Raw genomic sequence first — 23049 nt, 5'->3', positions numbered from 1 at the left:
TGTTGGCGGACAAGCTGGTTGATTGGTATAAAATTAGATTTGAAAAAAAGCCTTAAGTGCAGATTAACATATGAAATCAGATGTTCCCTTCATAAAGGTAAATAAATCCCTTGTTAGCCAAGCGTTATCTCTTCTTTTGTTCTTAAAGTGGGATGACTATCCTTCTTCAGAGGGACAGGAACAACTGCTTGGCCTCATTGTAAGTCCCTGAACTCTGTAGGAGTCCTCAAATTCAAGATAAGGTGAGTGTGAAAGGTTAATGACTTTTTCTTTATGTGGATACATAATTCATTCTAAAGTGTGTAAGTTTTGTAATCATTTGTTTTTTCTTTGTAAAAATTGAATGGATGGGCTTTGGCATGAAGAAGGAAACAGGGTGGCAGATTTTTCTAGCTGCCAGTATCAGACCTCTCAATCATGGAAAATGGATTTGGGAGAAAGCGTATCAGTACACAAATGCCGAGTCTAATATAGAAACTGGAGCAAGATGCCAGAAGGCCCTGGGTTGTGTACTCTTGGAACAGAGCAGCCAAGCCCTGAGGGGCCTCCTAAAGGAAGAGTCAGAAATAGAAGCAGACACGCTTGCTGTCAGAAGGCATGGAGTTCTCTGGGGAATGCTGGAAGCAGCAGGACGCCCTACTTTTTCCATCCTGTTTCCAGTCTTCTGATAATGGTCCTGGAATTCTTGTCCTAAATCCACTTGTCGTTTGATTGTAAGTGGATAGGGGGTAGGATGGGAGAATGAGTGTGTGTGTGTGTGTGTGTGTGTGTGTGCGAGAGAGAGAGAGAGAGAGAGAGAGAGAGAGAGAGAGAGAGAGAGAGATTATTGTGCTCTATACTTCCCTAATGGCTGTTAGGTTTCATATTCCTCACCTTGCCTTTAGGATCCTATGTGCTTTGTAGGAAGCCCATAACTAGAGAAGGACCCTCTGAATCAATCTCCCTATGAAATGTGACTACCAGAAATAAGGTCTTCAAAATTGGAAGTACATCTAGAAAGCACATAGTTTCTATAAGGTAAAATGAAGAATGTGAGACATAACAGCCATTAAAGAAATATAAAACACACATCTCAATCTCTTTTACACACACACACACATTTACACATTTATCCCCCACACCCACCCCTTACCTACTTACAATCAAATGGCAAGTGAATTTAGAGCAAGAATTTCAGGACCCTTATCAGAAGATCTGAAAAAAATGAAAACAATTATATGATAAAATTATATAATTTATATATAAGTACTAGTGGCCTGGTGCATGAAATTCATGCATGGGGCGGGGGGTGTCCCTCAGCCCGGCCTGCACCCTCTCCAATCTAGGACCCCTCGGGGGATGTCCGACTGCTGGTTTAGGCCTGATCCCACAGGGATCAGCAGTCGGACATGCCTCTCGCAATCTGGGACCGCTAGCTCCTAACCACTCACTTGCCTGCTAGCCTGCTCACCCGCCCCCGTTGCTGTCCTGCTCACCCCCAACTGCCCCTCCCTGCTGGCCTGCTCACCCCAAACGCCCCCCCCCCCACTTTCGGCCTGATCGCCCCCAACTGCCCCCCCCCCCGCCAGCCTGATTGCCCCTAACCACCTCTGCCTTGGCCCCGCCACCATGGCTTTGTCCGGAAGGACGTCCAGAAGGTCTCTCGGTCTAATTAGCATATTACCCTTTTATTAGTATAGATATTATATGTACATATACACATATATGATATATATATATATATATATATATATATATATATATATATAGTTGCTTTGTTAAAATTACATCTGTTTATATGTGTTGGTATTGTATCATTGTGGAATAAAAAATGGTGCCTGCATAGTGACTTGAGCTTGAACACAGCATGCCCTGCCTATTTTCCTGCCTGGGGGTTCCTCCATGATTAGCTTCACTGATAGCCGTATTGTGCTCTCAATCAAGATGGCTTCACCAACTGTCCTTTACACATTCCTGCATACGTGTGCATACACATGCATTACCCACTAATTTTCACCTGCTCATTCATGCCAGAAATTCCCTAATACACAAAACCTGAGGGGTATGATTAGCTTCTATTTGTCTTGTGTGGATGTGAATAAGAAGCTTTCCTGAGATCAGTTTCTAATGGGGAGACGGCACTGAGTCTTTGAGTAGTAATAATGCTTCCCATTTGAATAACATTTCCAAGTGTACAGAATATGTTCACATCTCTTTCTTATGCTCACCTGCTAAGATTGGGTCTTCTTGGATGCTCTTCCCATCTTTCACTGGATTCATAGAAGTCCTGCAGGAATTGCTGTGGTTCCTCAAGGGTCTTCAGGCCTGAAAGGGGCCTTCGTTGTTTTTATTCCACAAAACTGCTGCTGTAAAATTTGAGCCCTTGCTCATCTGTTGAGTATGGTTCTTTTTGTTTATTTGTTTGTTTAAAAATAGACTACTAAGAAGCCTTCACAGTGACTGTCTTCACTAAAAACTGGTGAATGCTCCCTGCTCTGCCAAGATTTAGAACACAGATTCAGAGAAGGCTGACCTTTAGGAAGAAGGGGAAGGATTACTTTCTCTGTTTTTTTTTTTTTTTTTTTTTTTTTTTTTTTTTTTTTTAGGCTTATTAGAGGAGCCAATACAAGATAAAATTATCTTAATAATTTTTTTTCTGCCACTACCCTGAAAATGTAGACATGGTCTTTTATGTGAAATTCCCTCTAGTTCAATCATAGCATCAGAGGATCATGACTAAAGGCTCTGGCTCTACATGAAGTGACATACAAGAAGCAAAAGTGTCCAAGTCACTTGTATTATGTGGGATATGGGTCCAGACAATAACTGTATGCTTTATTGCTGGTCTTTACATACACACAGCCCCAAGAAAGAGTACCAACTAGGTTTCTCAAGATCAAGACGTGAATTTCCAAACATTCTTTGGAAATCATATGGATTAAGTGAGGGGCCTCATATTCATCTCAAGTTGAATGTATTTGCCTCTCAAAATTGCTCCCTTCTGCTGCTTTCTCCTGGTTAATGGCATCACAATCTACCCAGACAGCCAACATAGAGACTATAGAATCATCTTTGCTTTTTCCTTTTCTTCCAAATCTTTCTTCAAAACCCAACTTTAATTTCATCCCTTCATGAAGTTTTCTGCTAGTAAACCATGACTCTTTTATACCTCTGTTAACAAAGTTGTTAACAAGTCTGCTATGTGGCTCTGAATTTTTCCCTACCTAATTACTGTCTTCCCTCTCCCGAGCTCCTTTGGCACAGTCTTAAAGCCTTCTTTACCTTTGTATTCTTCTGCCTCCAAATACCTAATATGGTATCTTCTATATACAGTGTGGACTCACTGAATGTTTGGGAAACTGAAGGACTTAGACCAATCATAGCTTCCTCTCCATTTCCCCAGGATCCTTTGATGTTGGTGTCATTTCTTGATCAATGGGTCGTGGGGTTTCTTGATGTTCTAACAGCAGGTGTTAAAATAAGAGAAATAACTTAAAACTATTCTCATTGTTATCTTGGCAGCACCCTCAAATTTGATAGTCCAAATGGAGCTGCTTTCCATAAAGTTCAGGCTGCAGGATTCCCCCGACACCTAGTGCTTCATGTTTATGCTACTCCCTTTTACGTAGGTTGCCCACTTCCTTCTCAGTGGTCCTGAAGCTTGCAGCAAAGGGAGGAGAGAGGCAGGAAAGGCATGACTTGTTAGTTGTAGCAATTATACTTCAATTCCCTGAAATGTTTTTTGGGGCTTTCTAGTGTCACCTTTTAGGAAATGACTTCCGCTACATACTACCCCCTCACCCCCAACCTGTTTGCCCTTTTGTAGACATAAGGTTTAAAGAATCATAGTATAGGTATTTAAATAAGATGGCCTTCTGGATTCTGAAGATCCTGTTAAATCTGCCACTTTTATCTCAGCTCAGCTGGGAAATCTTTTCTTTTGTACAAATTTGGGAAAAATCAATATAAATGGCTGTGAGATACTGAAATTAATCCCCACTCACCCCTGCTGTTGTCTTACATGCCATCTGATTGATTTCTAAATAAAAATGGTCTTTTGTTTCATGGATAATTTTACACTACCAGCTACAATGGGAATAATTTTTTTCTTGGAGAATAATAAATGGTAATTTTTGAGTCCCTCTGTGAATAAAGGAGAAAACTTTTGTTTCTGAAAGACCTAAAGATTGTGTGGTTTGGGTAAAAAAGATCCCCTTATGGGTATATGTGCTGACATCTTTCCACCCTCCCTGGAACATGAGTGATGTGGGTGAGAGAGTCATGGGCTCCTCACAAAGTAATGAAAATCTCTATGCACTGACCTCTAATACAGCTCATTGAAAATATCCCTTTTCACAGCATGTTTACACAGTGACTACTTGGCTATTGAGCAAATACTGTGTTTAAAAGGCCCAGAGTGATCTGCTTACATGGAAGCCTGTAACAATGAGAGGGAGACCATGCCAGAATATTAAGAAATTAATACGTGGCTTTCACAAGCAATGATCCTAGAAGAGAACAACAGTTTGTGGAAGACAAGACAAACGCCACCTGCCACAGTGACTCCAGGGGAAGATCAGGGTACGGTCTCTGGAGCAGAAACAGTTTTCCAGTATCTCGCACAGCCAGCTGAGGTGGAACGCTAGAAGAATGAGTCAGCTATCTGATTGTTCCCTGGGTAGTCATCTCCCACATCACTGGGGATGACATTGTGCAAGTTATATAGCAGCTGCTGTTTTCATTCTGTGACACCATATAGATCTATGTGGAACCTCAGAGGGTCTATGACCATCATATTTGTCACTTATTGTGCACTCACTCTGTGCCAGGCCTAACACGTATGTGCTTTATATACATCATGTCATTTAATCCTAATGGGACGTTTGCCTATTTTTAATCTCTATTTATAGATAAGAAAATAGTAGCCCACAGAAGATAAGTGACTTGTCCAAGGGCTTACAGCTTTTACATGGTGGGTATAATACTCAAACGTTGGTTCTTTTTAGTTCAGACCCACTGAATGAGAACACTCAGTACACTGTATCAGATGGAGGTCAGAGAATTGCTGGATAAGCAGCCTCACATAAGTCACGGTGGGAATACCCATGTGAGAGTGACATCAAAAAGTGTCAGCTATGGTGTTCCCAGGGGCAGCCGCCTTTATAAGGAGACCTGGATTTCCCTGACCCTGGCCACTACCCCAATGTCTAAGGAACATCAGGTACTTGAGAGAACATTTGTGGATTTGAGATGTCTGAGTTCTAAACCTATTTCCACATGACACACCTCTCACATAAAACAGGAAGGATTTATTACATACCATGTCACTGCATTCCAAGGCTGGGAGTAATTGTGAGGGGTAAAAAAATATACAAATATGGTATGGCACCTTTTTGTTAATTTGTTCTTATCCTGGACACTAGACGCCTGGTGCCTGAAATTCGTGCATGGGTAGGGTCCCTAGGCCTGGCTGGCGATCAGGGCCAATCAGGGCCTTCCTTCTGGCTGCCAGCTGCCAGCCGGGGTCTTCCTTCCCCCAGCTGCTGGCTGCCAGCCGGGGCCTTCCTTGGTTCCACGCCACCCCCTGGTGGTCAGTGCACATCATAGCGAGTGAAGTGATAGAACTCCTGGGGGGGCACTTTGCATGTTAGCCTTTTATATATATAGGTTGTTTTGTTAATGGGGATAATGGTGATGGGTTTTCAAATAAAGCTTGAAAAGACAGTTTTGGAGTGGGACCAGGAGAAAGATTGGAGTTGGAACAGAGAGGAGATTTAGAGCAGCTGCGATGATGAATAGGTTGTGGGGCCATGAGTGGAAAAGAGAATCCTTGGTCACAATCATCTAAACATTTTCAGAACTGATTTTCCTTTGGATGTGGCACTGCTGGGGTTTGCCCTCAAGGCATCCAGGATTATATGGATTATAAAACATGCTATCCTCCCCATGTGCAGAGCACCTTACAGCTTAGAAAGCATGATTGCCCTCATTGATATATATAAAAGGCTAAGTGACCGACCGTACGTCCATCTGACTGTCCAACTGGCCGGTACATATGACGCGCACTGGCAATTTAAAAATAAGCATTGACTCGCGCATGCGTGATACATATCAAGTTCTCCCTGGCACCAATTGCACGTATTCAGGGAGATATTAGAATAAGTTTAATAAATTTATTAGTCATTGTTTTTATCAATGTTTTTATGTCATGTTTTAGTTGTTTTTATATCATGTTTTTGTTGTTTTTATATCATGTCTGTTGTTATATCATGTTATTGTTTATGAATCAATTTACATATATTATTTTCATATACATTTTACAAATTTTCTTTCATCTCTGACACTTCTATTATAGAGAAAGGGCGAATAGTGACATTAAAATATTTCTTGTAATTAATTTCCTTTCAATGTGCACGAATCTGTGCACTGGCCCACTAGTTTCTCATAATACTGTGATGGAGGGTGGACAGCTATAATGAAGCTCATTTCACAGATGAGTTCATAGAGGTTTTGAGGCTTTTCAGAAATCACACAGCTTTTAACAAGCCAGGGCAGCGCCGCAGCCCGGATTCCTTGATGCCTCTGTCCATGGGCTCCTCTGAAGGTTACCTTTCAGACCACAGCCGCAGGGGTTTCCGCTTCCGCTTCCGCTTCCGGTTCCAGCAGCGGCCTTGCTCTGGTTCCTGATGCTGGCGGGAGCCCTGTGTTGCCACCCCCCACCACTCCGCCATATTGTCCGCGGTCGAGCCCTGTGTCTCCGCCCCTGCCGCCATATTGTCTGTGTGAGGAGAGGGCCGAGGTCGGCTACCGCCACAGTTGGAAGAAAAGAGGTTTGAAACAAAGTCTTACCTCCCCGCTTCACCCCAGCTGCCTGGGTGGGATGGGGTGACTGCCGGATCGCCAAACACCAAGTGTACCTTTGCTCGCCACCTTGACGTGTCGGGACCGGGCCAAGCATGGCTGAGTTTACAGACGTTAATCCGCGGACCCGGAGGACTGGGGTCAGGAGTCACAGGTGGTGCAATGGGGAAATCCAGATGACTGCAAGCCGGCTTGGAAATTAGGCCTGATAAATGTAGTGAAGTATCTAAATCCATTAGCATCACAAATAATGAAAAAGTTATCATTCCCAAGCCAGTAAAGGAGAAAATCAGGCGTGAAATAAAGATTTTGGAGAATTAGCGAGGTGGTCCCAACATCAGCACACAGGCTGACATTGTAAAAGGCCCTGTGCCACGACGCCCGCCTTGGTTTTCGAACTTGTGTAAACGGTACAGATTCAAGCAGTTATACCAGACGTTCACATGTGTGAGCTTGTGGGGGCCCGGGTTATTGTCATGGCATGGAGATAATGCGGAGACGGGAAGCCCCATGATGTCATGGCTGATCACGAGCACAGAAAGCGGCTGCTAATAGGCGGGGTTTAGCTGAGTTTTACCACCCTGGCCAAGCATATAATGTCCGAGTTGCTTCTCCATAACCTCCGAGGTCCCGAGCTACTTGCAGACTATCAGATGTACGATTATAGTTTGGATATGTGGAGCTTGGCTTGTATGCTGGCGAATACCATTTTCTGGAAGAAGCCATTTTTCCATGGATGTGACAGATGATCAGTCAGTGAGGATAGCCAAGGTTCTGGGGACAGAGATTTATTTGACTATATTGACATGTGCAACATTGAATTAGATGCATATCTTGGGTAGACACTCCCCTAAGCAATGGGGACGCTTTGTCCACAGTGAAAACCAGCATCTTGTCAGCCCCGAGGCCTTGGTTTTCCGGGACAGGCTACTGCAATATGACCACCAGTCACGGCAAGAGAAGCCAGAGAGCGAGCACCCCTATTTCAACACTGTTATGAAGGACCGTGCTCAAATGGGCTCATCTAGGAGGCAGTATGCCTGTCAGCAGCCCTGGTATGTCAGGGATTTCTTAAGGGGCAACCCCTTCGCCCCTTGGACCTCTGGCAAACTCACCAGTGATTGCTGCTGCCAACCTCTGGGTGCCTGTCCCGCTGCCGCTGGCGCTCAGCAAGAATGCCCCCTTCCTTCTCCTGAGCCTGAGCAGAGGTGGGGGAGTCCACTCTCTCCTTGATGCAGCTTGCACCTGGCAGGGAGAGGTAAAATAGTTAAGAAGCATCGTTTCTGAACAGTTGCTTGTGGATTCATAGTAGTTCAATCATTTAAAGAAATTATAATAGGCTGATTTCTTTTTTTTTTTTTAACTTGAATTTTTCATAACTCAGGGGGTTCCCTGAAAGATTACCTGCGAGTAGAATAATTCATGGACTATTTTTTTTTCTCCCCTTTCAAATTCAGTTCTTCATTACTAAAGATGAACCAACCTTAGTTCCAGTTGCTGCATTTGGGTGCAGATTTCTTCCTATGCCCACCATTGCTCACACTTTGGGGATTTGTGTCTCATGCTCTTTTCCAGAGATTACAAAAATATAGCTTCTTCAAGGGAGGTGGGAAGGAAGGAGGCAGGACCCAACCTATTAAAGCAGTATCCTGCTAGTCATTTATATCACTTTATTCCATAAGTACTTCAATGGGGTTATCCTGGTGAATCTAGTGGAAATATGTCTTAATAGTTACATTGAGATGCTGAAAAATCTAGCCAAAGTGCAGACAGGTCCTGAAAACTTCTGTTCAGTGTGAACCATGTCTTATTGACCCGACCCTAAATCCAGCTCACTTATAAGTTTAGTTGAAAACTTTAATAACCTTCCCTCCCAGACTCCTTACCTTGGACCTCTTCCCTTTCATCTCCCAACATGCTCTATAGCTGGTAGGAGGGGGAAGGCAAAATCTTTTTCAATTTTCTTTGACTTGGCCATTTTGAATTCGTTAGTTACTGGGTATAACTTAATGCTTTTTACAAATGAAAAAAAAACATTGCCTATGTAGGTTTCATCCTAACAACACTTTAAGAGCTAAGGAGATGTGGCCACACTTTCATTTTGAGCTTTCTACCTTCTTTTCCTCTTACCTTCCCCTTTCCTCACATATACCATCCAGTGAGAAGACCATCCAGTGAGAAGACTTGTCCCTCAGTCTTGTAAATGTACCTGAGAGGTAGGAACAGAGCCACTGTTTCCAGTGAAACTGAAACGGTAGACCTGTAATTGTGGGAAAACTATAAACTCTTGTTACAGCCCTACCACTCCTTGCTGTGTGTGTGTACATGTAATACTTTGTCCTTCATAGTGAAAGACCCAGTGTTGGAATTCTTTGGTTTAAATACATGTTTGGTTTTATTGATCAACATTAGATTTAAGTTCTCTTTGTAAAGGTCTTGCTGGGTGGGTGCCTCAGGTTCACAGGTGAAGGGCCTGCAGCCTTGTACTGTGGAGGCTTCCTAAGGCCCCTGTTTTTATATACCCCTTATTCAAACCATGATACTAGACATGGCCAAGAGGCCTTAAAAAAGCACCACAAGTCTCTGGGGATTAAACATCCTTTGCTATAAAACTCATGTTGTATCTCAGCAGTGCAGGGATTGGGGATGGAAAAAGTCACCCGTTTGTGTGTGTGTGTGTATGTAAAGTGGATTTTCCACTGTAATCCAACCACCTAAGTTTATCAGGTGCTTCACTGAGGAAGCCTAGTTTTTAAAGCACAATAGATCTGTATTTTCTCCTGTCATCTTATTGTAGTAGCTGCTTGTGGGGACTTGGAAAAATTCTTCCAACGTATTTTAAGGCCTGAAGTCTTAGTTCCCCATTCTCCTGCCTTTATGGATTCATAAGCCTTTCTCATCTGGGCATCACAGATAAATGTAATTATTTGAGCAGTTGAATTTAATGAACTTATCTAACTTTATAACTCATCTTGGCTCTAGTAACTTTATGAAGGTGGTGGCTTTAGTGAATATAATGGTAAACTTTAGAGAAAGCTGAAGCCTCCTTTTATAACTCTTCTCAACTATAGGGAAAACATTCTGACTGGTAGGGTGGTTTTCTTTTTGTGGCCACTCACAGTCATTATTGTTCCTTTTTTTAAAATATATTTTATTGATTTTTTACAGAGAGGAAGGGAGAGGGAGAGGAATAGAGAGTTAGAAACATCGATGAGAGAGAAACACCGATTCAGCTGCCTCCTGCACACTCCCTACTGGGGATGTGCCCGCAACCAAGGTACATGCTCCTGACCAGAGTCGAACCTGGGACCCCTCAGTCCGCAGGCTGATGCTCTATCCACTGAGACAACCCGGTCAGGACTCATTATTGTTCTTGACCCTTTTATATCCTAGAATGCTATGGGGGTCACCATGTTGAATTTTTCCAGAAGCTAAAAGCACTGGATGTGCCACAGATGCAATTTGTGATGACGTTTGCACTGGATTGCGACTTGAATTTACGATTAATAAATTCTTTTTTTTAGGTGGGAGGAGGGTTGTTGTAAATCAAGACTTCACATCCCACCCTTGTAACTCAGAGAGTCTAGATGTAATAGCGGCTGATGTGGGGAGCTGCAGACAGCTGAACCTCCTAACATGCATTAGACCTTGCAAGAAACTGAATGTGAATGCAAAGGACTTGGAAATGCCACCAGAGAGCCTTTTAAAAGAAATAGGAGTTTTCTGCAAATATTTTGTAATAATCAGGGCAGGCTAAACATTCACTATATTAAGTTCTTTCCCTAGGTCTGGTGATAAACCAAGTCTGATTTATGATTAACCTCAGGAAATGACAGCACAGCTAGTACAATAACTTGAAGATAACCTCTGCTAATTTCATGATTACCAGTTGTCATTAAATGAATTGTAAAATTATTGTTGTTTAAAATAAATAAATTATTTAAAAAATAGAAGTTTTAAAAATGCTACTTAAGGAGTTACTGCAGAAGCATGAAAAAAAGACCCAAGTGGGGGGAGTGTAAGGGTTTACAGAGTAACAACTTCTTTGTTATTGTAAATTACCTCAGCTGTATACCTCGTATTGGGGCACTTTATTTCTCAGCACTACCTGTGTCTGCACTGATCAGATAGTAGGAAATAGAATGCCGATATAAGACAGTTGTGTTGGCAATTACTCGGAAAGGTTTTTGTAAGTATTTTTAACTTTGAAGTGGGCTCCCTCCCTTTTTTTTAAAGTTTGAAGTCCTCTCCTCTCCTCCTTGATTTATTTGTTGTAATTGTATTGTAATTGGTATAACGAAAACATAACTGTGTTGGGACGAAGTTGTGCCATGAATGTTTTTAATTAAAAAAAACAAAACAAAACAAAAACACCCAACCTACGCATTTAAACAAATGGGGGGAAAAAGAATACAAGAGCAAAAGATATGCCATATTGGGTCGGTTTAATGATTCATTCCACCGTGTATTTCATTTGAACAGGCTGGAACCAGGGATGTTTTGTAAAGGAGTGTGGCAGCTTCCTCTGCAACATCAAAAGTCGGGAACACTTCCAAACTCCTTGAACCTCTCTTCAACAACTGGTAAGAGATTGGGCATCTGCAATTTTTCCAAACCCTTCTTGAACCTATTTACATTTCTTGGCTTGTTCAACTCTTAGGGAGTAACAAGTTCCATATGTTTACCACTTGCTGTGTGAGGAAGTACTTCCTTTGGTTATTATTTTAAATGACTGCTTTCCAGGCTTAAGTGCTCCCGTACCCAAATCCCCTTCCCAACTGGTTATAGTCCTCAGGATGCAATGTCTGGCTGGTTCACAGCCCTGGCATGCACATTTCTGCTGCTGTTGAGGTGCGCCTGGTGGTTATATCCACAGGATCACAGCATGAGGAAGCATGTGCCCATGGGATTGCTTTTGGGCTGCAAATGCTACCTTTGTGCTAGAATGAAAATTGGAATGTGTGGTTTCCCCTCAATGCCCTGCCAACTTGAAAAAGTGAAGCAAAGACTGCCCTTCTGAAACTTTTGCCTTTTCTGTGACTATGTCCTTCTGAAAACCTTCACTGTTGTAAGGAATTCCATGCTAGTCCAAATGAAATAACTACAGAATCATACTTGTGTGAATGTCCTATTCCGGTTTGAATCCTTTCTAGCAACTGACCTTGCTAATGTGAACATGTTCACATAGTTATGATTAATGAGTCAATTATTTTTATACAAGCTATCCCTTATGTAGACTGTTTTCCTTGACTTGACTATGTTAATTAATAAAAAACATTCAATCCTCCTATTACAGTTTGTGGTTAATCAGGTACAATTATCAATAAGGCTTTGGTGAATGTCTCTGTGCTCAGGCACATCTAATGAAAATAGGATCTATTTGGCTATGAAGAGAAGTACTTAAAGTTCCTCTTCAGTGAGTGCTTCCAGAAGGAAATAAGGCTATGGATCTTGGAAGGCACAAGCTGCCATTATAAATATAGTTGTGCTTTTAATTAAATAAATACTGAAACAAATGTGATTGAATATGAGATAATCCATTCATGTGGATATTATTTTATGTCATGCCTTAAATTAATGCTTCCTAGGGCTTAGCCTGGCTCTTGCTAGTTGAAGAGAAGAGTACACAGTGTATCCTCCATAAATACACAAAGGCTTGCATGCTCTCAGTTCACCTGCACTAGGACTCTGAAATGACAACATTACTTTAGGAAAATCCAAAATAAAATGAGCTCAAAGTTATAGAAGAATTTAAGAAACTAAGACTTGGAAAGCTTAAGGAATTTGCTCAAGGTCATAGAGTTCATAGCACTAGGTCTGTCTGTATCCCAACCCCACATTTTTTCAGCTGCCCCACATTTCATTTCAAGTCAGGAGCTATTTGTTACATGTGGATGATGAGTAGAAACAGTAAATACTCTGGGAGTGAGAAATCATCATCAGGGACTGTGGACATGAAGTAGATGGTCTTTAGGGTGAAAATTAATAGTTTAGGTGATATTATATCCTCTCTATTTGATTCCTTTGGTGACATTTACGTTAGCACCTTGGCTGATCTGTGATAACCTTTTCCATGGAATCCTAATCTGAAATATAGCTTGTCACATATATATATAATACAGCAGGAGGCTGAAGAATGAGGATTCTCAATTCAGTTACCAAGAAAAGATCTTTGGGATCAAAACACTTTATCTCCCCATCTGCAGAAAAGATGTCAGACAAAAATGTTTAGAGATAATTTTGGATGTGGTACACTTGAGTACTGCATCTGAAGACCAAATAGGACAGCTATAGGGTTTAGGGTTACCTATTAGTCAAAAAATGAAATACTAACTTTTGGTACTTCTACAGCTTGCTTCACACTACTTAACTTAGCTCCTCTTGTGATCTCTGAGTGAGATTGTATACCATGTTTCCCCATTCTTCAGACTAGGAAATTAACTCTTAATCCTTAAATGATAACTTGAAGTGACTCACCACTCATGTGTACTGTATCAAAAGTTGTCACAATGGTAGACAAGAATACAGAAGGAGATCTGCAGGGTCGGATTTTGCATGTGAGGATTTAGGAGCTGGATAATAGTTTGTATTTAGACTTGCCATATTGTAAACATCTGTAGGGTGTAGAACAATGTGAGTAACTTCTGGATAGCCAGTAGTTGAAGGGGCAGCCATTAGAGCCCCATATATTACTCTGCAGTAATAGAGTTCTTGGTTGAAAACAATGAAAGCCTATTCTGATTAAGAAAAAGAGGATTTTCTTGGAAGGTATTTGGGGTAGTTCATGGAATCTAGGAAGGTTGGACAACAAGTTCAGGTAGTAATCAAGGGAGGCAAGACATAGCTGAGGCATGGATGTGGAATGATCCTGCTGGGGACACTTCTGTTTGCTACTTGAGGTATCTCCACTGCTGCTGGCACCACAGTCAGTGAACACTCATCATGATGCTGGGATTGTGTCTCTTCTAGACACTTGTTTCCCTGCTTCTGGACCCTCTGATCCACCAATGACCATGAAAAATCTCTGACAGATTCCACAGTCTTCTTTTAAAGATATATGGGAAGATAAGGTGGGAGCATGTGATTGGCCACGACAAGTCACATTGCTACACTAACCTCCTGGGAGGAGAGAGGGAGACTATCTTTCTCAGAATTCCCCAACAGGAAGTGAACTGTGTCTGCTACTAATACTGTGATTCACCTAAATAGGAGTGGAGTTTAGATGCTGGGCAGTCTTAAAAAATGTGTAGCTCTACATTTCCTAGCTTTTGCATAGAAATGTGCCTAAAAGAAGCTGAGACAGCCTTGTTTATAAGGAACACTATTCTAATAAGGCAGGCTTTTATACAAATGGCAATGAGTCTAACTGTGACACATTTATTTCTCTAAATCTATGACTATCCTGAATCTATTGTGTCCACAAAGCAAATTTGTCCAAGCTCTGGGTTTGTCTGACTCAAGCAAGAATGCTCAAAAACAGGCTGATATCTTTCTCACTGTGTGGCTTTGCAATTCAGAAGATGTAAAGAGGTTTTCCCTGGCTTTCAGCCTCCCTATCTATTTTGATCATAGAGGTTAATAATGCTGAAAAGCACTCAGAGTATATAAGGCCGCTAAGGAAATGAGAGCTCTATGTTTTATGGCTGAGACATGACTGGTAATGTATCTGCTGGGAAAGTTGCCATTTGGAGTGCAGCAATGAATATTGGATTCCATCAATTCTCAGTGACTTCTCTCTTCCCCCACTCCACCCTGCTCCCTTGCCACCCACTGGGGAAGGGAGCACGCAGAGCCCAGATCTGAGCATGCTGGTTGCTTCGTTCTTTGTAAGATTCTGCCAGTGTTGGGCAGTGGCTTACCACTGTGGTTCCACATTGGAATCACTTGGGAGTTTTCAAAAAGTCTGATGCTCAGGTGTTACCCTAACCTCACCACGAACCAGCCTTCAGGAAAAACACCAGGCAATAAAAGTGGAGATATCTCCTACCCTCCTCTTTTTTTTTTTTTTTTTTTTTTTTTTTTTTTTTTTTTTTTTTTTTTTTTTTTTACAGGATGGAAATGGTCATTCCTGAAACAAGGGCTTGCATTCCAGTTTTCTAGCTGTGTGGTCCTGGGCAGGCTACTTTAGCATTCTGCCTTTCAGTTTTCTCGCCTTTAGTAATTTCTGCCTAATAGTGTTTTTGGGATGGATTAAATAAGACATTTCATTTAAGTTTATTAGTGTGGTACCTGGCACATAGTAAAATTTAAAAATCCTAAGTAGCCTTATATATTGCACACAGCCCTTAGAGTTTCATTAGATTTTTTGGCACTATCCTTTGCTATAAGCTAGTCTGGAATTTTTTGCCCCATTTTAGAGATGAAGAAACTGAGATCCAGGAAGTGTAGTGAATTGCTCATATTCACACAAATGGCATCATGATAATAGGACTAAGACTTCATTTCAGGTATTAAGGCTCAAACAAGTCTTTTTTCATACTACAGTGAGTCATATTATAGAGGGGGACAAATGAAGAAAGTATGTGGGAATAGCATAGGGATAAGTGAGGTGGAGGTCTCTGTTGACTGTAAATGGTGGAAAAAGAGACTCATAGGGAAGCTCCTATGTATTGGATTTAACTTCGATGTGTTGAAGTTATAAATAGGACAATCGTAGAATTTATTCAAGCAGCTCCTTGATTTAACTCATGCTTCACTATTGGTGCATTTACGGAGTTTGGGAATTGAGGAGGGTAATAAAAAGTAGTCATATATCACCTCCAAGAACAGGACAGGGATGAAGGAGAAGCTAAAAAGACCAATATATTATTTTGAGCCTGAATCAGCGATTGTGACTATGTGACTATTATCTGGTATGTGTGTGTGTGTATGCACACATGCACACATGAGTATTATAGCCTTATATAAGCTTAAGAAAAGAGAGGAAAATATGTAAAAGGTAGGAAGTGTAAGAGTATTGTTACAGGGTGGCTAAAAGTTCAGTCTTCAGAATCAGAGTTAAGTGACCATATTAGATATATCTCGAGCAGTTACTTGTTTGCTTTGACACTTGGTTTCCTCATCTGTAAATTGGGATAGTACGAACACTTAGCTCTTAATATTTTATGAAGGATTAAATGAAATAAAAAATGTTACTTGGTCTAGTACATAGTCAACTCTCAATAAATATTAGTTGTAATCAATCAATCAATCAATCAATCCATCAATCAGTCAGGAGTTGGAGTTCTGAGTCTGGGAACCTGGCTTCTACTAGTCCCTGTTCTTCTCATAGAGTTTTGGGACCTTCATGATGTCAAATTAACCTGTATCTCCATCAGTTTCTCCATAATGTGATAGGAAAAATTTACCCTTGTTAAAAATTAATTGCTCTATCTCCTTCTTAAATGTCACTTGAGAAGAGGAAAGTCAGGGTGAAGTCATCCTTGTAGGAGGAAGGAAGATATAAGGAGTTCTGAAATTTATTATTTAACCACAAATCCCATGCTGTAAAATGGCCTGAGACTAGTCATTGTGTTTCATATGGTTAAAAGCTTTCTTTTATTCTGTTCTTCCATCTATTCAGTTAAAAAGCACAGATAGAGAGTCTTTTATATGCAACGTTTATGGAGGGATGCAAGGTGAAATTGACATACTGGTCATTTCCCTGCTTTTAGATCTGTTTGCCCTGTTTTAATGTCCCTTGGTCTGTTGTTGTTCCACAAAGCTGTGCTAGCACTCTATGGGATCAACTTCAAAATGTAATGTCTTTTGCACTAACTTTCATGCCAGAGAGTAACATAAGAGCACCCTGAGAGTGGGAAAATGAGAGGCTGACAGTGAATTGTGAGCTGCCTCCAGGTGAAGGGCTATTTTCAGGGGAAGGCTAGGAGTCAAGTGAGCATAGATAAGGGCAAAGGTCTTGGAGGTAGCTTCCTCTGGACCATATGTTCTGGCATTGCACTGGCCGTAGAGACTGGACTAAGTTACAGTCTTATATAAAGAACTTATGCAGTATCCTGAGGGTAATAAGAAAATGCATTCAATGGACTTACTTCTCCAACCCAGATTTCTTATCTCTAACATGGGAATGATAGTGAAAGCTTACTGCGAGGATTAGATGAGGGAATCCTAAAGTGTTTAATAAAGTTCTTGGTATATAGAAAGAATTTTTAAAATTGGATAATTTTTAATACTATTCTAAGGTGATAATTTGTTCTTTGTTTTCTGGTCAGAACAAAGGGAGAAATCTAATATTTACTGTCCATCTTTTAGGTTTCAGGAACTTTCCATATTATATCTTCAAATACCCTCCCCTTACCCCCATAATATCATGCAATGCAAATTCCTAGTCCCATTTTACAGGTGAGCAAATTGAGATTCAGACAGGTCAAGCAATTTGTTTAGACTCAAAGCAGTTAGTAAGCTGTGGAGTATAGATTGAAACTTGTATGTGACCCTGAAGCCCATGCTTTTTCTACGTAATTGGCAGCATGTACTAAATGAGACTAGAAGAAATGCAACCCATCTCCTTACCATTATGTTTATTCAGTACCAAATTCAAGACACAAATAATGATTTTATTGACTCAACCAGTTGTAGGGATCATGTATACCCAGTAATTACTCAACCAAAAATGCTTTCTTATACTTGAGATTAAACAGCCTACCAAGCAATGCAGTAGAATCTCCCTCTGCCAGAATTCTCTAAAAACAGGACAGGTAATTTGTCTCTGCCTGTTTCATCACTGGCCTTTGAGGGGGTAATGGGAGAAAAACAGCCTCCTGGAATTCTTCCTCATCTAGTCTGTCTCTGCAATATGTTGCAAAAGGTATTTTTTTTTCCATCCTAAGCAAAATCTGGGAGAACTTAGTACATAAAACAATATCGATGAAAGGAATCAATACTAATAACTAACATTTGTATAATAATTTCAGAGCTTCTGGAACTCCTTCACATATATTTTCCCCTGAAACTCATATTAGGTGAAATAAGGGAACAAGGAAAGACAAGGGTTATTACAATTTGCTTTACTTTTCATGTGAGAAAATGGAGGCTTAACACTTAAAGAATTCACTCAGTATCCTAAGGGTAATAAGTAACCAAATTCAAGCTTGAATTTGTTCAATACCATAGCCAGAGCTCTTTACCTAAGACCTCACTATTCAAAGCAGGGTCCTAGGATGAGGAACTGGCAGCTTGTCACAATGCAGAATCTTTGATCTCACCCCAGACCGCTGAATCCAAATCTATAGTTTAATAAAATTGCTCTGTGGTTTGAATATTCGAATATTCTTCTCTGAGAAGAGTTAATTCTTAGGTAACACCACTTCTTGCGTAAGTAAGAATTCAGTAACATCCCACTGAACACTGCCCTTTCCTCCTTTTAAGTAAATGGGAATTAACTTGCTTTTAAGCACAAAGCAATCTTGTTTTTATTTTTCTCTTACTGGTAACTTTGAGTCATATTTTGGGGAATCTAAAATGACTAAGTCAGGATAAGCTGGTAGAAGTCACTCAGAAAGTAGTGCTGAAGCAAGTAGAAAGGTAGCCCATGGCCCTGGCCTGTGTGTCTGTTTGTTGAGCGTTGTCCTGTGCACCAAAAGGTTGCTGGTTCCATTCCCGGTCAGGCACATGCCCAGGTTGTGGGTTTGGTCCCCAATTGGGGTGTGTGTAAAAGGCAACTGACTGATGTTTCTCTCACACATTGATTTTTCTCTCTCTTTCTCCCTCTCCCTTCCTCCCTCTCTCAGAACAATAAACACACACACACACACACACACACACACACACACACACACACACACTAGTGGCCTGGTGCATGAAATTCGTGCACATTAAAAGGGGATTAATTAGAGGAAATAATTTAATATTGCTATTTGCCCTTTCCCTATAATAGAAGTGTCAGAGATAAAAGAAAATTAGTAAAATGTATATGAAAACCTTCCTCCTGTCAGAGTCTGGATTGCACCATGGGACCCAGAGTCAAGTCCCCGCCCACCCACATGCGCCTCAAAATTGTGTGAGACCCAGACCCGGCCGTCCCCCACCCCCATTGGGCTAGATCCAGACCTGGCCAGTCCCACCCTTGTCAAGCCCTGCCTGGCAGTGGGCGTAGCCTCAGGTCCTCTGGCCTGGCACCAGGATGGGGGGCGTGGCCTGAGGTCCCCCAGCCCAGACCAGGGCAGGGGACATGCCTTGAGGTCCCCCATCAAGCCCTGCCAGGCAGGGGCAGGCACAGCCTCAGGTCCCCCAGCCCAGCACCTGGAGGGGGATGCAGCCTCCGGTCCCCCATCAAGCCCTGCTGAGTTCCCCCGACCCAGCACTGGGGGTACACCTTGAGGTCCCCCGTCAAGCCCCACTGGGTGGGGGGCACAGCCTGAGGTCCCCTGTCAAGCCCAGCCAGGCAGGGGGGCACAGCCTCAGGTCCCCTGGCCTGGTGCTGGGGTGGGGGGGCACAGCCTGAGGTCCCCTGGCCTGGTGCTGGGGTGTGGGGCATGGCCTGAAGTCCCCTGTCAAACCCTACCTGGTGGGGGGCGTGGTCGGAGTTCCCCTGACCCAGCACTGGGAGTGTACCTTGAGGTCCCCCAACAAGCCCCTCTGGGCGGGGGGCATGGCCTGAGGTCCCCTGTCAAGCTCTGCCGGGTGGGAGGTGCAGCCTGAGGTTCCCTGTCAAGCCCCACGGGGCTTTATCTAATAAAGAGGGAATATGCTAATTAACCATCACTCCATCACAAAGATGGCTGCACCCATAGCTGAGGCCAGTTCCCATAAGGAGCCTTAACAAGCAATCAGCAGGGACCTGAGGCTACGCCCTCCCCCGCCCCCATGGGGCTTGACAGGGGACCTCAGGCCTCCTTCCACACCTGGCAGGACTTGACAGGGGACCTGAGGCTGCGCCCCTCTGCCTGGTGGGGCTTGACAGGGGACCTCAAGGTGCACCCCCAGTGCTGGGTTGGGGGAACTCAGGCCGCGCCCCCTGCCCAGGGAGGACCTAAGGCTGCACCCCCCTGCCAATGGTGCTTGACAGGGGACCTGAGGCTGTTCCCCCCTCCTGGTGCCGGGCTGGGGGACCTGAGGCTGTGCACCCCCCCCTGCCTGGCGGGGCTTGATGGGGGACCTAAGGCCATGCCCCCCCCCCCACCCAGTGGGCCTTGACAGGGGATCTCAGGCCGTGTCCCACACCTGGGGGGGGCTTGACAGGGGACCTCAAAGCATGCCCCCCCACCCCTGTCTGGGCTAGGGGACCTCAGGCCACATCCCCCATCCTGGCACCGGGTCAGGGGACCTGAGGCTATGTTCCCTGCTGGGCGGGGCTTGACAAGGGTGGGACTAGCCAGGTCTGGATCTATCCCAATGAGGTGGGGGGGGGGCGGCTGGGTCTGGGTCTCACGCGATTTTGAGGTGCATGTGGGTGGGTGGGTTTTTGACTGGGTCCCGTGGTGTGCCCCAGACTCTGACAGGAGGAAGGTTTTCATATACATTTTACTAATTTTCTTTTATCTCTGACACTTCTATTATAGAGAAAGGGCAAATAGCAATATTAAATTATTTCCTCTAATTAATCCCCTTTTAATGTGCACGAATTTCGTGCACCGGGCCACTAGTATATGTATATGTGTGTGTGTGTGTGTGTGTGTGTGTGTGTGTGTGTGTGTGTATGTGTGTGTATATATATATATATATATATATATATATATATATATATATTAAAAAAAGAAAGGAAACCCAGGCCACTGGCATGAAACCAGGAAGTCTGATTCTGAAAAGCACATTCTGGGAGGGTGAAACAATCCATAGCTGGCTTTATCTGAGAACCTTCTCCAGGTTTTAAAGCAGTTATTTCTGGCTTGCTTAGAGACGGGATGTACTGAGGCCAGATGCCCTACGTGAGGGACCCTCTTCAAACAGCATCTGGCTAGCGTCATTCAACCCCAGCAAAGCCCCAGAGGGCCAGAGCAGACTTTTGCTGCCCAATGACTTAGCTTTCTTTTCTTTAGAGCCAGCTGTGTTTGTAAGAAGTGCGCACTCTCCAGGTGGGCTTCCTCAGTTACAGCAGGGCCCCCACCCCTGGAAGGTGTGTCCCAAGAGGGCCTGGAGGTCTGCTGGCATTGTGGCCCTGGACAGCATGCTGTCTTCTTGCTAGGATGCTTCTCCATTCTCTTCTGGATGATGCTGGCGAGTGAGGAAGAGCACGCTTTAGCACATTTTTGCCCTGCTGTAAAAACAAGGAATTTATGAGCATGCCGGTTTGAAAAGAGGGCCTGGGGAATCATTACTGAAAGCATAAAAGACTAATTTCCCCCATAAAGTGGCAGCAATAAATGTCCTTAAATATGGGCCTGACTCCTTCAAAAGCATAATTTTACCCCCAATCCAGTAGAGTCTATTTCATGGTTAAACAGAGTAAATGACAGACTCAGTGGCTATTCTCACACACCTGGAGTGAGGCAGTATATAAGGCTAAAGCAAGGGAGAGTAGCCCAGGAGGACACCAGTCAGCTCAGGCTGCTTCCAGTCCGGGAGGAAGAGGGGGCAGAAAGAAGGAAGGAAGGAGATAGGAGGAGGAAAAGGTGGCAAAGCAGCAGCAAAGGAAATCATCAGTGTGTGAAAGTCCACAAAACTGGCAATGGTGAAGTGGAGGCATTGCTCTCCTGAAGCTTCAGTAGTCTGGGAGGATTCTTCTCCTGATTATAAAACATTAGGAACAATGGTATTTTCATAATATCTATTTCAGAAAATTAAGGCCAAATTTGGATATAAGTTCTGTATATTTCCCTGTCCCCCAATTTGTGGCTGTAACAAAGCATTTGAAATTAGAGAGTTCTAGAAAATGTTGAAAATTTCACTTACTTTTGCTAGGTCAGCTAATCAACAAGCAGGTGCTGAGTTTGCGGGGTGTCAGCCAGGAGGAGGATCCCTGCTTTCCTGAGATGCTGAGAGACTGTGACAGTCCAGGCAGTAGGTCCATGGGGAGGAGACATCCCTGGGTGGATCCTGGTGGGGAGTGCAGCTGGTGATCAAGGAGAAGGAAGAAGCAATGTGTTCTTTCATTGTCATTAAGAGAATCTCTGTCAGCAGTAATGATGATTTAAAAATAAAAAAGAGTTGGCAAGTAGAATGTTCTACATTATTTATCTATATTATACCAATAAACCTGTAAAATATTTCTTTTTTCAGCTTTTGCTTTCTGAAAGTAGGACAATTGGGCTGATTAAGGAGTTCCCAGCTGGGAAGATCCAGGACCTAGGCTCTGGATGGAAGGTATTGTGGGGACATATAGAAGCAGATAAGCTTCTGCTGCTGTCATCTCTATGTCACCTGCTTAAAAAGCCCAGCTTAAAAGGCAAAACGACAGAGGTTAGTAAAGCAAAAGCGAAGACCAAGGACTGAGGAACCAGACATGTTGGGTTCAAATCCGTTCCACCACTTAGCAGCTGGGTAAATTTAGGAAAGATTTAATTTGCTTGTGCCTTAGAGTCCTCACTTGTAAAGTGGGGATAATAATAGGGCTGGTGTGAGAGTTAAAAGAGTTAATATTTGTAAATGACTTATAGTAGTGCCTGGCACAGGGTAACTTCATATGTTCTTAAAGTTGGCTTCATATATGTATTCACTAAGTTATTATGAATTACATGATTATCCCACTTGACTTTCTATGCCTCGTGTACAGGAGAGTATCTGTTATGAAAGGGTTGTATTCTTTGCCCACACACACTTTTGAGGCATCATTGACGACAGATTGTGTTTATATATTTAATCAATGAAAAGCACACATTTTTCAGATAAAGTCAATGACTGCTTCTGGGAAATTTTCTTTTCCCACCCCACTCAGTCATGCTCTGTTACTTTTAAGGTGACTTCATTTGAGATGACTGAAGATTAGGCATGTTCTAGTTGTTGGGTTTTCTGGTGACTATGCTTAAATTCCTGATCTTTGCCCTGGCCCAGTGGTTCAGTTGAAATTACAGAGTACACCAAAAGGTTTCAGGTTCAATTCTTGGTCAGGGCATATACCTAGGTTGCAGGCTCGACCCCCGGTCAGGGTGTGTATGGGAGGCAACCAATTGATGTTTCTCTCTCACATCAATGTTTCTTTCTCTCCCTTCCTTCTCTCTAAAAATTAATAAAAACCTATCCTCAAGTGAAGATTAAAAGAATTCCTGATGCTTGAGTTTTGATCTCATCTACTTTTGAACATTTTTCTCATGTTCAGCTGCGATCTCTCCTCTT

The 23049-nt window shown here is 42.8% G+C and overlaps 1 pseudogene across 1 annotated transcript; it reads left to right on the top strand.

The window, feature by feature from the left end:
* Window positions 1–6935: 6935 nt before the first annotated feature.
* LOC308248320 (casein kinase II subunit alpha-like) lies at window positions 6936–15228 on the top strand (annotated as a pseudogene). The gene is made up of 4 exons: window positions 6936–6994; window positions 7080–7846; window positions 7917–8048; window positions 15198–15228. The product of its transcript is annotated as a casein kinase II subunit alpha-like (transcript).
* Window positions 15229–23049: the final 7821 nt, after the last annotated feature.

This window comes from Plecotus auritus (genome assembly GCF_963455305.1).
Source record: "Plecotus auritus genome assembly, chromosome: 5".
NCBI classification, from domain to species: domain Eukaryota; kingdom Metazoa; phylum Chordata; class Mammalia; order Chiroptera; family Vespertilionidae; genus Plecotus; species Plecotus auritus.
Note: the sequence above shows the minus strand (reverse complement) of the source record. Positions and strands in the feature narration are given on the sequence as shown.